The 12899-nt window shown below is 47.5% G+C and overlaps 1 long non-coding RNA gene across 2 annotated transcripts in view; it reads left to right on the top strand.

Moving 5' to 3' along the window:
- The window catches only part of LOC135548865 (uncharacterized), a 118438-nt gene that overhangs the window by 30211 nt on the left and 75328 nt on the right, over positions 1-12899 (top strand). The window contains exon 4 of one of the 2 annotated variants that reach the window (XR_010456899.1): positions 11547-11649. The exons of the other annotated variant lie outside the window; for it this stretch is intronic. This is a non-coding gene — a long non-coding RNA (uncharacterized LOC135548865). The remainder of the gene's footprint in view (positions 1-11546; positions 11650-12899) is intronic. 2 annotated transcript variants of the gene reach the window in all.

Genomic DNA, 12899 nt, shown 5'->3' with positions numbered 1-12899 from the left:
AGAGAGCAGGGAGAGAGCGAGGGAGCAGGGAGAGAGCGAGGGAGCAGGGAGAGAGGAGGGAGAGAGCGAGGGAGCAGGGAGAGAGCGAGGGAGCAGGGAGAGAGAAGGAAGGGAGCAGGGAGAGAGAAGGAAGAGAACAAGGGAGCAGATAGAGAGCGAGGGAGGGAGCAGGGAGAGAGCGAGGGAGGGAGCAGGGAGAGAGGAGGGAGCAGGGAGAGAGGAGGGAGCAGGGAGAGAGGAGGGAGAGAGCGAGGGAGCAGGGAGAGAGCGAGGGAGCAGGGATAGAGGAGGGAGAGAGCGGGGAGCAGGGAGAGAGCGAGGGAGCAGGGAGAGAGGAGGGAGCAGGGAGAGAGGAGGGAGCAGGAATAGTGGAGGGAGAGAGCGAGGGAGCAGGGAGAGAGCAAGTGAGCAGGGAGAGAGGAGGGAGAGAGCAAGGGAGCAGGGAGAGAGCGAGGGAGCAGGGAGAGAGGAAGGAGGAGGGAGAGAGCGAGGGAGCAGGGAGAGATGAGCGAGGGAGAGAGGAGGGAGAGCGAGAGCTGGCGTAACCGAGTGATTGTGGGGCTGTCAAGTTGATTTGCATGAAAAAGGGTGGGCTAATTGTGCAACATTTAGCTGCAGTGTGGTGATAATACAGAACAGGATTACTGAAGGACACAGAGGGGCTTTTATTAACGCCAAGGATTTCTTGGGGTTTTGGAGAAACGCACCACCACCTTCTGTTTCTGTATGAGCCATTCACAGCTACCACTCACCTACTGTCTGGCAGTCGTGGCATATCCATCACAACACACACACACACACACACACACTGCCTGAATCACCGTTTCAGCACCCGCTGCTCACCAGTCAAACAGCCACACCATATTTACGTGTCATTACATTGACCAGCTCTGCAGAGATGGAGAAAGTAAAGTTAACTGCAGTGAAGGGCTAAGGCTCCTGAAAAGTGTTGCATGGGGGGAGGAGGTGTTGGGGTTACTAGAGCTGCCGAAGGCAAGCCTTCTCTTTCTTCTCTTTCTTTAATAATAAATGATTGATGTTTCAAATTAGAAAACAGTGCTGAGAAAATCCAATTCAGTGGCGAGCTTTGGAAGGAGGGCATAAAGAATAAGCAGTGGACTTCTGTATTAAAGGTCTTTGTTTTGCTTCAATGCTCACAAAGGGACCGCTGGTGTATGATTTAACATGCCTGGTGAAAATGGGCTTTATTATGTACCATTAACAAATCAACTAGGCCCACCCAGAGTGGATATGGTGGGGCTCTCAACAAGTTGTCGGTGGCCTTTGTCTTTCCACACTACGTATTGATTTATAGACCATACTCATCATCACATTGGGGTGGAGGAACATGATTCAGTGTGTGTGTGTGTGTGTGTGTGCTTGTGAGGGGAGGGGCGTTAGGACGTGGATCAATGCTTGGGAAAGCCTGTGGATCTGGTCATTAACCATTTGTTATCTCTTCTTAACTCTATCTTTCCACAGACTTCATTCCTGTTTATTTCTCTCATTCATCTCTCCACCCCCTCAAGTTCAATTAGTTACCTCTCATTCTCCATCACCCACTTTGGTACCCACTATTACTCTCTCGTAAACCTCCACCCTTCATCCCTCTTTCTCTCCTTACTCCCCCATCTTTCTATCCTGTCTCCCCCTCAGTCTCCCCTGCCTCCCCGATCCTCCTGGTCTGCTGGTCTCTGATATGCATGGCCTCTTTGTGATGGCAGGAATCTGGCTCTTATGAAGCCAGCATGACCAGAGAGCAGCAGCAGTCAACCAGGAGGATGTCTGGCCTTTCACTTGCTGAACAGAGGGATTGGCTAATATCCCTGTCCACCACATTTAAAAAAGAGTAGGAAAAACGGTTCATTAAAAAGGAATGTCTGTTTCCTCTGAGCCAGGATGCAAAGAAGGCAAATCCATAAAGTATGGAGAAATCAAAATGGAATAATAGCAGTGTTAGTTGTAAAAGGCACATTTCCTCTGTTTGTTCTCGCTGTGATCGGCGTAAAGCCCCAGATTGGCACTGAAAAAAGGGTTCATGCTTTTGGCCTTTGGGACGAGGAATGAGGAAAGAGGTCTTCAAGGTCCTCTATGGCGTCTTTCGTGCCAATCATTTAAAAGACTGGACATGAGAGAGGAACAACTGCTGGAGTTACAGTCCAACTCCCCCAGCAAGGGGAGGGTTAGTAGCTAAGTTACTGCAGCTTCACCCAGCTATGCTACTCTCTTTATGAGTGCATGTGAACATGATTCCCTGCAGTAGGAAGGACATTACTTGCACGCACACACACATGCACTCGCACCCACTCAGGTGTCAGGTAGGCTACACTGCCGTAAAAACAGTGTTTCCCAGTAAATATGGCCATATATTTCACTGCGGCGTGAAAGTGTTATTCTAGGTCAGATTCACAAGTTCAACACGGCTGGCCTGTAGACTTCCACAGCTGTAGGGATTGTGTGTGGTTTTTATCTTTGGTGTTTGGCTTTATATTGAGCAATTTTATATGCGTGCAATTTTTTTTTCATTACAATGGCGAGTTTAAAAAGGTTTGGGTTGGACGGAGGACAGCTCGGAGTAGTACATGTTAGTTTTATTTGCGCTGTGGCCTTGTATGAATGATTCGAGCAGTGTTCAACCAGGGCCTCATGCGTATAGTGTTTAAACAGCTACAGATGCAGGTCTGTGTGCCTCAGAGAGCCTTTGTTTAAGTTGGCTACCTCTTTGGAGCAGTTTCTCTAACCTCAGCCGCGGGATTTGCCAAAACAGCGGAAGAAATGTCTCTTTCGATCCAATTAAGTCTGTCATTGCCCTTTAGCAGTAAACTGTGGAGGCAGCACATTTTTTTCTCAGCCAGCAGAGGTCATATTGCTATGCGTCTCCCAGCCTAAGTCTATTCTTATGAGCGGCCCTCTTGCCTTTTTCTCATCTCATGGGGAGTTCTCTGCCGACAGGGTTCTCCTGACAGGAACTGTAAATTCTGTGCAACACGTATCTTGGAGTGCTTCCCCGTATCGGTTTGAGCGGCTGAGTATTTCGGCTGGACTCCATTATTATTAGGTCTTATTAGATCAGGGCTGCAGTAGATCCATTAGGCCAGGGTTAGGCTCACCTCTGGGATGGACTCTGGCTGGCCAGCATGCAGCGCTGCACTGGGCCTCTGGCAGCTGTTGGGTGTCAATGACAGAGAGAATATGGCCAAGTAGAATTAGCATTTCCATTGACTGAAACAGCCATGATGGGAGGATGTAGCCTAGGTGTGCCTATGAGCCAGGGCACACGTAGTCAGGGGGGTGAGGTAGATTCTATTTGGAAGCTTTATACCAGAGAGAGATCATAGACACCATAGAAAGAATCCATGGTAGAATCCATGGCAGGTGGTTGTGGTGGTTGTAAAAGCTGTGGTGGAGGTGAGTTGGGGAGTCCGTAGTAGACAGTGGGATTAATGGTGGCTGAAGCTGTGATGATGAGTATGTATAGGAGGGAGACAGTAGTAGTGGTAGATGAGATTGTACAGTACAGTAGCAGCATGGGGACTACAGGCAGCCTGCTGCTGTAATGAGAGAGTGAGCTGTCAGAGACACGTGTGTAATGGCTCCCCTGCCAGCCGCCCGGTTCAGGCCCTATGGGATTCAGCACAGACACTCAGTTTCTCCCTCTCTCCCTGGCTCTCTCTCTTAGGCCTGATCAGAGACCATGTCAGGCCTCTCATATCCTCCCAGCTGCTGTCTTCTTAGCTCTCACACACACACGCACACACACACACACACACACACACACACACACACACACACACACACACACACACACACACACACACACACACACACACACACACACACACACACACACACACACACACACACACACACACACACACACACACACACACACACACTATCTCTCTGTCACCTTCTCACTGGGCACACAGACAGAGGATGGACATTCAGGTAGTACATCTCCCAGGCTCTCCTTTCTTCCTCCCCTTCAGTCAGCCTGTGTGTACTGTACACCTCCTCTCAGGGGAGTCTATTCCCAGTGAAGAGGGCAGGCAGCAGCTTCACATGGGGCCAGCCAGTATAGTCAAGCTGTGATGTCACGGTGTCTATATTTATATCTCTCTCTGACAACCACTCTGCTGTAAGCACTGCTCTGCTGCTGTAGCACGTCCATGGTCAGCTGGCTACTACTGTACACCACCTCCTGCTAGTCCAAGATCATTTTCACTAGGCCTCCCTCCCAGTCACTCATTAAGACCAGATGGGGAGTTGAGATGTTGCTACGGCATAGATAGTCTACTGTACGAGTTACAACTTCCAGTATGAATACTAGCTTGTACTGTATGAGGGCCCAGTTCAGGGATATCTATTGCTCTCTGTTGATGTTGAGGATGCAACATGCATTTCAGGATAATTTCTCATACTGTTCTAGCAGAGAAATGGAGTCTGAATCAGACCCTCCCCAGCCTCATCTATAAATGCACCCCTATGCAGCTCCACGGTTATGACAGTCATTTGGTCGTTCTGCTAATAACATCCTCTAGCCAAATTTAAAGGCTTATTATCATATTGTGCCGGATGATTGACAGTTGACCTTCACGCTAGTTTATATTAAGCCAGTGAGACAGTGCGGGTCACCTCAATCGCCTCAGTGACACCGTATTAATACTAATCTGATAGAATTACCAGGAACCAATTAATGTGCAGGCCTGGACTGGGCAGCGGTTCAGGAGATAGTGTTAGCTCTCACCTGGGCCTGAGCTGCAGCACACACACAGGGGTGCAGATTTAACAGTAGGCAGCGTTCCCCGTAGCCGCACGGCGTAGTGTGAGAGGCCACAAGGTGAAGCGGTGCTGCTGAGGAAATGTTTAGGTGAGGTTCTAGTGCCCCTGTTTGGCCTAACGAACACTCATTAGTCAGAGAGAAAATGAGGGAGAAGAGAAGAGTGGTTAGTAAACCAGGAGTTCCGTTTAGCTGTGTGTATTAACACTACAGGCATGGTGGAGGAGGGTTGTCGAGAGCTCTTTGGGTTGTGCTGGAGAGCATCTGAGTGTATCAGTCTATTTGAGGTGCAGACACTCTCACTCAATAACATCAAGCATGCTTACCTGCTGCCTAATGCTCATGCTAATTTGCTTATTTTAATATCCATCGATTTCTCTTTCAGGCCCTGTGAATTACAGATGGCAGTGAATTACAGATGGCGACACAGTGACTCTGTCCCAATGATTCCCACAACGTATTCTGGGAAATCCAGGTCTAGGATTCAATCCAGGAGGCTAGAGGCTGTGGGTTGTTGTGGGGGGACTCCCCTGGATGTAAGGCAGACTGACCACGTAATATTTTACCCTGCTAAGGCCCACTGATCCCAACAACCTCTACAGCCATTATTAACAGTGTTGAACAAGGTTAGCCTGAAGAAGAGTGAGAGTCCTGAAGTAACAGTGTTGAGCCAGGGACAGAGCCTGATACCTGAGAAGGCCTGTCTGGTTGTGAATGGTCATCAGTCACTGGGAGGATATAGTCACATTGTCACTTCTTTAATGGTAGCACAGATACATGCAGCTGTACGTTTACTGTAGAGGCCTTGAGGCTGTAACCTCTGTGGCTGGTGACTGGGCTACACATGGTGACGAGCCCCACGGTGCAAGTCACCTGAAATGTGCTTTAGGTGTCAGTGTGTCAACCCTATTCACAATGGAACAATAGTGCACTGGATGGATTTAAGCACATGATAGCTAGGCTATTTAGGGACTATGCCTGCCTACCCATGTCTCATATATAATAGTTATTTAATTAATTAATAAATAATTTATTAGGCTTTATTAAATCTGGTAGAGGAGGAGGAAACTACTCTTCATTATAGGTTAGGTCATCTGATAGTTGTATTTGAAGTGACCAGGCAGCAGTATGTCTCTCATCCCAGGTGAACACAGGCCATCTGCTAACTAAGTTATTTACCAATGATAGAATCTTCCCGACTTTTCATCTAAAGTTTGGTACAGTATATACAGTGGGGCAAAAAAGTATTTAGTCAGCCACCAATTGTGCAAGTTCTCCCATGTAAAAAGATGAGAGAGGCCTGTAATTTGCATCATAGGTACACTTCAACTATGACAGACAAAATGAAAACAAAAATCCAGAAAATCACATTTTAGGATTTTTAATGAATTTATTTGCAAATTATGGTGGAAAATAAATATTTGGTCAATAACAAAAGTTTGAACTTTTGAACTTGTTATCAGTATAAAAGACACCTGTCCACAACCTCAAACAGTCACATTCCATATCTCCACTATGGCCAAGACCAAAGAGCTGTCAAAGGACACCAGAAACAAAATTGTAGACCTGCACCAGGCTGGGAAGACTGAATCTGCAATAGGTAAGCAGCTTGGTTTGAAGAAATCAACTGTGGGAGCAATTATTAGGAAATGGAAGACATACAAGACCACTGATAATCTCCCTCGATCTGGGGCTCCACGCAGGATCTCACCCCATGTGGTCAAAATGATCACAAGAACGGTGAGCAAAAATCCCAGAACCACAAGGGGGGACCTAGTGAATGACCTGCAGAGAGCTGGGACCTAAGTAACAAAGCCTACCATCAGTAACACACTACTCCGCCAGGGACTCAAATCCTGCAGTGCCAGACGTGTCCCCCTGCTTAAGCCAGTACATGTCCAGGCCCATCTGAAGTTTGCTAGAGAGCATTTGGATGATCCAGAAGAAGATTGGGAGAATGTCATATGGTCAGATGAAACCAAAATATAACTTTTTGTTAAAAACTCATTTCGTCGTGTTTGGAGGACAAAGAATGCTGAGTTGCATCCAAAGAACACCATACCTACTGTGAAGCATGGGGGTGGAAACATCATGCTTTGGGCTGTTTTTCTGCAAAGGGACCAGGACGACTGATCCATGTAAAGGAAAGAATGAATGGGGCCATGTATCGTGAGATTTTGAGTGAAAACCTCCTTCCATCAGCAAGGGCATTGAAGATGAAACGTGGCTGGGTCTTTCAGCATGACAATGATCCCAAACACACCGCCCGGGCAACGACGGAGTGGCTTCGTAAGAAGCATTTCGAGGTCCTGGAGTGGCCTAGCCAGTCTCCAGATCTCAACCCCATAAAAAATCTTTGGACGGAGTTGAAAGGCCGTGCTTCCCAGCAACAGCCCCAAAACATCACTGCTCTAGAGGAGATCTGCATGGAGGAATGGGCCAAAATACCAGCAACAGTGTGTGAAAACTTTGTGAAGACTTACAGAAACCGTTTGACCTCTGTCATTGCCAACAAAGGGTATATAACAAGGTATTGAGATAAACTTTTGTTATTGACCAAATACTTATTTTCCACAATAATTTGCAAATAAATTCATTCAAGATCCTACAATGTGATTTTCTGGATTTTTTTTCTCATTTTGTCAGTCATAGTTGAAGTGTACCTATGATGAAAATTACAGGCCTCTCATCTTTTTAAGTGGGAGAACTTGCACAATTGTTGGCTGACTAAATACTTTTTTGCCCCACTGTACGTACCACTGAAACCAGGCTTTAGTGTCTCTGTCCCCGTCCCCATGCACTGTGCCATGCCTGGCCTCTCTGTGCTGCAGCAGGTGACTAATGACCAAGGGGCTCTGGGATAGGGGGACTGGCTGCTCTTCTCTGGAGGTGCTTTTACAGCAAGATGACCTCCTCTCTCAAGGTCAAGTGGTGTTGGAGAGTAGAATGACTAAAAGCTCCCTAAACCCTGCCTGCCTGCCAGCCACTGGCACTACCCCATCATTCTGCACCCACCATGGTGACCACACTGGCTTGTTGTGCCAGGCTGTATGTGCCGTCCCCCTATGTAAGAAGCCTTTTCTGTCTGACTGTCAGTCTTTCTCATGGGTTATTGCTCCATATTTCATGGGGTCCCATGAGGCTGCTTGGTTTGTTTTGTTTGATGTTGATTGCCAGGGAAACCAGTCTCATGAAATCTGGACCCTACCACCTCACTTAAAAAAAAACCTTTACTAGGCAAGTCAGTTAAGAACAAATTTTTATTTTACAATTATGACCTACCCCGACCAAACCCTCCCCTAACCCGGACGACACTGGGCCAATTGTGCGCCGTCCTATGGGACTCTCGATCACGGCCATTTGTGATACAGCCCGGGATTAAACCAGGGTCTGTAATGACGCCTCTAGCACTGAGATGCACTGGGTTTCCAGTGTGCCTCCCAAATTATGAAATGGAAGGACTAGTAAGGGGTGGGGGGGTTGTAGGAGGAGGGAACGGGTGGGTGGGGGCAGGTCATAACATGCCAGTCAATCGGACACTGCGGTAGAAATCACCACCACTTGAGTTTTCTTTTCTTTTCAGATGGAACGCCATGGATATGCGTGATAATTACACATTTGGAAGTGAGGGCTATGTTTGTTCAGAGAAAGATAACATTCCCAGACTGTAACCAGAGAATAGCTGCTCTACACAGCCTACCAATATTACCCCTTGCCGCACCGCTCCCTGCTGCATAATAAATAGGCCCCTTATGCATATTAATATGAGCGCTCTGCATAATGCCTACACCATGTGACACGCTCAGTAGCACACTGTCATCCTGTAGGTTCGGTTTTTACCTTGCCCACGTTTCACCACTATTATTTATGTCCACATTCCTCCATACAGGGATCCCCTACCTCTTACTCATCAGCCCCACCCTCACCCATCTTAACTCCTCCGCCCCCAGCTGCCAGCCTCATTCCCACACACTCCTCCCTCACACACACTCATGACTCCTTAAAACATACGGCGGAGGTGTGTGTGATGCCAAACGAGAACCTCGTTACCTCCCCTCCCTCTTGGCTGGCTGGTGGAAAGGTTTTGGAAGAACTACAGCGACATCTGCATGTGCTGCGGCTGCAGAGCGCCAGGCTGATACCCGGTATGCTGCGCCGGGCTTCTCCTGCCAGCCTGCTCCCCGCCATACCGCCCCTCCGCCCACACTACCCCTCCGGCTCTCATTACTCAAATTACTAAATATGGCTAATTGTGCGGCGCGTGAAGCTCGCTTCATTTGAATATTCCTGCATATGGCCTGAGGGGATTTGCCTCGCAAGGGGACGGACCTAGCCAGGAAGTCTGGAAATATGGGCATCCACAATTAGCCGAGCCAGGCGGGCGCTGCTCTCTCTGCACAGGGCTTATTTTACCTGGAGTTACGCCGTTTCTTTTGAATTAAACGATGCAGCGACGATCAGATCCTCCTTTATTTGGGTTTAAAGGCCTCAACATTCTTTGTAACTTTAACTGGATTTATGATATTTTTTTTTTAACAATATATATATATTTTATTATTAGTAAAAAAAAAAAAGATTATCATGCTGAAAATTGACAGGAGAGTGTGTGAAATAAAAAAGAATACAAATAAACATCTTTAGCAAAGTCCCACGATTGGTTTTATGTTGAACTGAAACAGACGGTGGGGGGGAGACAAACGGTCCACAATCTGTACACCTTAATTAATTGTGTGTGTGTGTGTTTGTGTGTGTGTGTGTGTGTGTGTGTGCGTGTATCTTGGGAGCCAACAATGCACCCCTTGTGTCCAATCACAAAAGGACAGTGCACCAGACAGAGAGGGGGGGGGAGGGGACATTCTGGAATCAGAAACAATGGATTAATCGCCTGTAATGATTTAATACAGGCAATCAGAGTCCAGGCAAGCATATTAATTTGCGCATAAATTACACAACATTTATTTTTCAGACGGGGGGGGCATGTTTGGGCAGTTGGGTTGGTTTTGTCCTTTCCCAAAGACATGGTGAAGGGTTGCGACAGAATGCCCCCAGCGATTTCCCTGCTTATCTCTGTGCCCCCGAGTCACCAGGTTTCAGCTCCCCTGGTCCCTGGTCCCACAACCCGACTCGCTGGCGCTGCCCGCCCGCTGCCAGCAGCATCTGCCACCTTCCCAAGTAGAGAATGTTAAACCATTACAGCAGGTCAAATATAATTAAGAGTAAAATGCCCGCTTCCTCGTCAACATGATTTTGTTGTATTAATGATATCCAGAGATCACAGAAAACATATTTGCGATTTGTTCTCCACTAAATCGTCTGCGAAAAAAAGTGGGGAAAATAATCCATTCTGTTTAAAGGTGCTGTAATTACAGGGATTACATTTTTTTTCAAGTCGTCCTGTAATAATTTACTATAACCATATATATCCACATAATTTACATACACACACACATATACTGTATGTATGATGAGTCCTTGCTGCGCAGATTGGAAGACACTCAATTAATCCGAGTTGGAAAGGTTGAGCGCGCCCACTTTTTTAATTAACGTTCAATTAAAACCAATTGGCAGGTTGCTGGAATAGCAGGCACACAGCTTTGAAGATTGCCATCGCATAATGAGTCGCTCTTTCCTTTTTTTACACTTTGGGCTCCTCCATTTCCACTCCCTCGCTCTCCGCTGCCAGTTGCCAATGTGCCTTAGCGATTTAATGATATGCAAATGAAATATGCATAAAACCATTCTGCTGAAGGATGATTAAGCACAGAGGACATTAGCCTGTGCCCGCCACAGTGTCTGTTGTCTCCTCTCCATTCCGCTTCGCCCGGCGCCAACGACAGACACCACTGGAACAAAGCTCAATACTAATTATAGGAGAACACTAATAATATCCAATTGAGAGAAATTAAATTCCAGGCAGGGTATATTCTCACTCCTGTTTTGTAAGATCCACATCCAGAGAAGTGAAGGCAAAGTCCCCAGAGCTGAGGACTGGAGCTGTAGAGAGCAGAGAGGAAAGGAGAGGAGGCAGAGACCAGGTTTTCCAGGATAGCACTTGAAGAGACTAGCATTGCCAAGCATTGCAGGAGCTTTTCTCTGCTTGTTTGCGAGTAGTGTTGCATTATTTGAATGCTGTCTTATTATAGAAGGAAGGAAAATATCCCCCCTTTCTCAATCTCTCCCTCTCTCTCAATTTCCCCCCTTTCTCTCTCCTGCTCTGCTGCGAGCTCTCTTTTTTTGGTAATCCATTTGTGTAATGAAGACGTGGCGCAATTAACATCCCCCTTGGAATTAAATAAAAGGCCGATCATCCAAACCTCATTAGCTCCAAAAGATTATAATATCCACACGCGTTCCGCCGTGAAGGTTACGGGAAAAAAACACAACAGAATTACGAATTAAACCGTTAATTGTGTGTATTTGGATCGCAGGTTTAAGCGACCGCGGTGTAGATGCCCAAAAAGATGCCACCATCCATACCAGCCTATCCTTACTGGTGGCAGCCTGGCTCTGACATCTTGGTGGTGTATGCCAAGGCAATGTATGAAGCACAAAGATCTTATAATCCCTCCCTTTGGATGGCTTCTTCAATTATTCATATTCCACAACCGTGCCCTGTTGTCCAACAAAAATCCAGCAAGAGGGAAAAAAAGTTTGGGATATCCATTTGTGATGGCCAATGGCTGATGTTGATTTCTTCCTTGCTAATTGTTGTTATTCCGGTGCAATTAGTGAACTTAACGAAACCCTCCAATCTGTCTGTTTGCAGCGCCGCCGATCCTTGGCTCTGTGCCTGATGCCAGTGGACCTCGTGGGAACCACGGCAACGTTCTTTCGGTCCCCGTACGTACCAAGACCCGTGACCCGAACCGGTTGGTACCCCTTCTGCATCGGTTCCTCATAGTTTACCCTTCCACTTTACACCAATAAAAACACTGGAAGGGTGGAGTTTTGTAGTTCCTTTGGTTGGTTGGCAAGGAGGGGGCAAACTAAAAAGCGTGGGTGAGGGGGTGCCGAAAGTGTTCCCACGGCCCCCCTACCCCCGCCTGGCGGAGCTGCAGGCAGGCCGGCTGGGGTAGGGTATCTCCTCCCCTCCCCACCCCACCAGTGTGTGTGTCTGTGGCCGGGACTGCTGCTCCTGTCCTCCTGCCTCCTGTGCCCCTGCCCCCTCCACTGAGTTCCAGCATGTCTGTTGTCTGTGTGGCATCCCCCTCGCCTCAGTCTGGTTCCCATACTGGTGGATGCTGTATAGAGCCTACAGCCTGAGCCATTCATCTCCCTGGTGATTGCTGTGAATGTAGATAAATCTTACACACACACACACACACACACACACACACACACACACACACACACACACACACACACACACACACACACACACACACACACACACACACACACACACACACACACACACACACACACACACACACACACACACACACACACGCCTGCCTGCCTCTCTGGCATAGCTTAGCTTGCTGCTGAAGTAGATTTTCATGCTTTCTGTTTTTTGCCTTTTCTTTTTTCCTTTTTCAAGAAGTTGTTCCTGTCACGCATAAATCCCACACACCTGGAGGAAACCATGATGCGCGATAAGTTTTTCTCTCGCGAAAAACAAAAACTATTTAAACGAACGCAGAGAAAAAAGTAAATTAATTCCTGTCTGTCCGCTGATTATAATGTGTTGGCGGTACATTAGTATGCGTCCTCATGTTTGCAGTTTTTTTTCTTTTTGTGTGTGTGTCTTTGTAAACAGCTGCTGTTGAGACGTTGGCACAGTCCCTCAGGTCCTTTCTTCCTCCCTCCCCTCTTGTGGCAGGCAGGCAGGCGATTGGCAGAATGGCAGCATCTGCGGCAGGGAGGCAGGCAGCAGTGCCCATGGTAGACATTCCTCATCGCAGTGGCTGCCGGCCGGATTGATGAGAGCTGGATGAAAATGGTGTGTTAGAGGAGGAGGAGGGGGGTGGGGGGGTTGGCACAAAAACAGGCACCAGCTTCACACCCTCCCCTCCCCACAGAACAGCTTGAGCTTTTGTTTTGTCTTGTTTTCCCCCGCTTTGTTTTGTTTGTAATCTTTCCCGTTCCTTTCATTTCGTCCGTCGCGCTAATTAACAGA

The sequence above is a fragment of the Oncorhynchus masou genome, chromosome 1 (genome assembly GCF_036934945.1).
Source record: "Oncorhynchus masou masou isolate Uvic2021 chromosome 1, UVic_Omas_1.1, whole genome shotgun sequence".
Classification (NCBI taxonomy): domain Eukaryota; kingdom Metazoa; phylum Chordata; class Actinopteri; order Salmoniformes; family Salmonidae; genus Oncorhynchus; species Oncorhynchus masou.
This window is presented reverse-complemented; position numbering and strand designations above follow the sequence as displayed.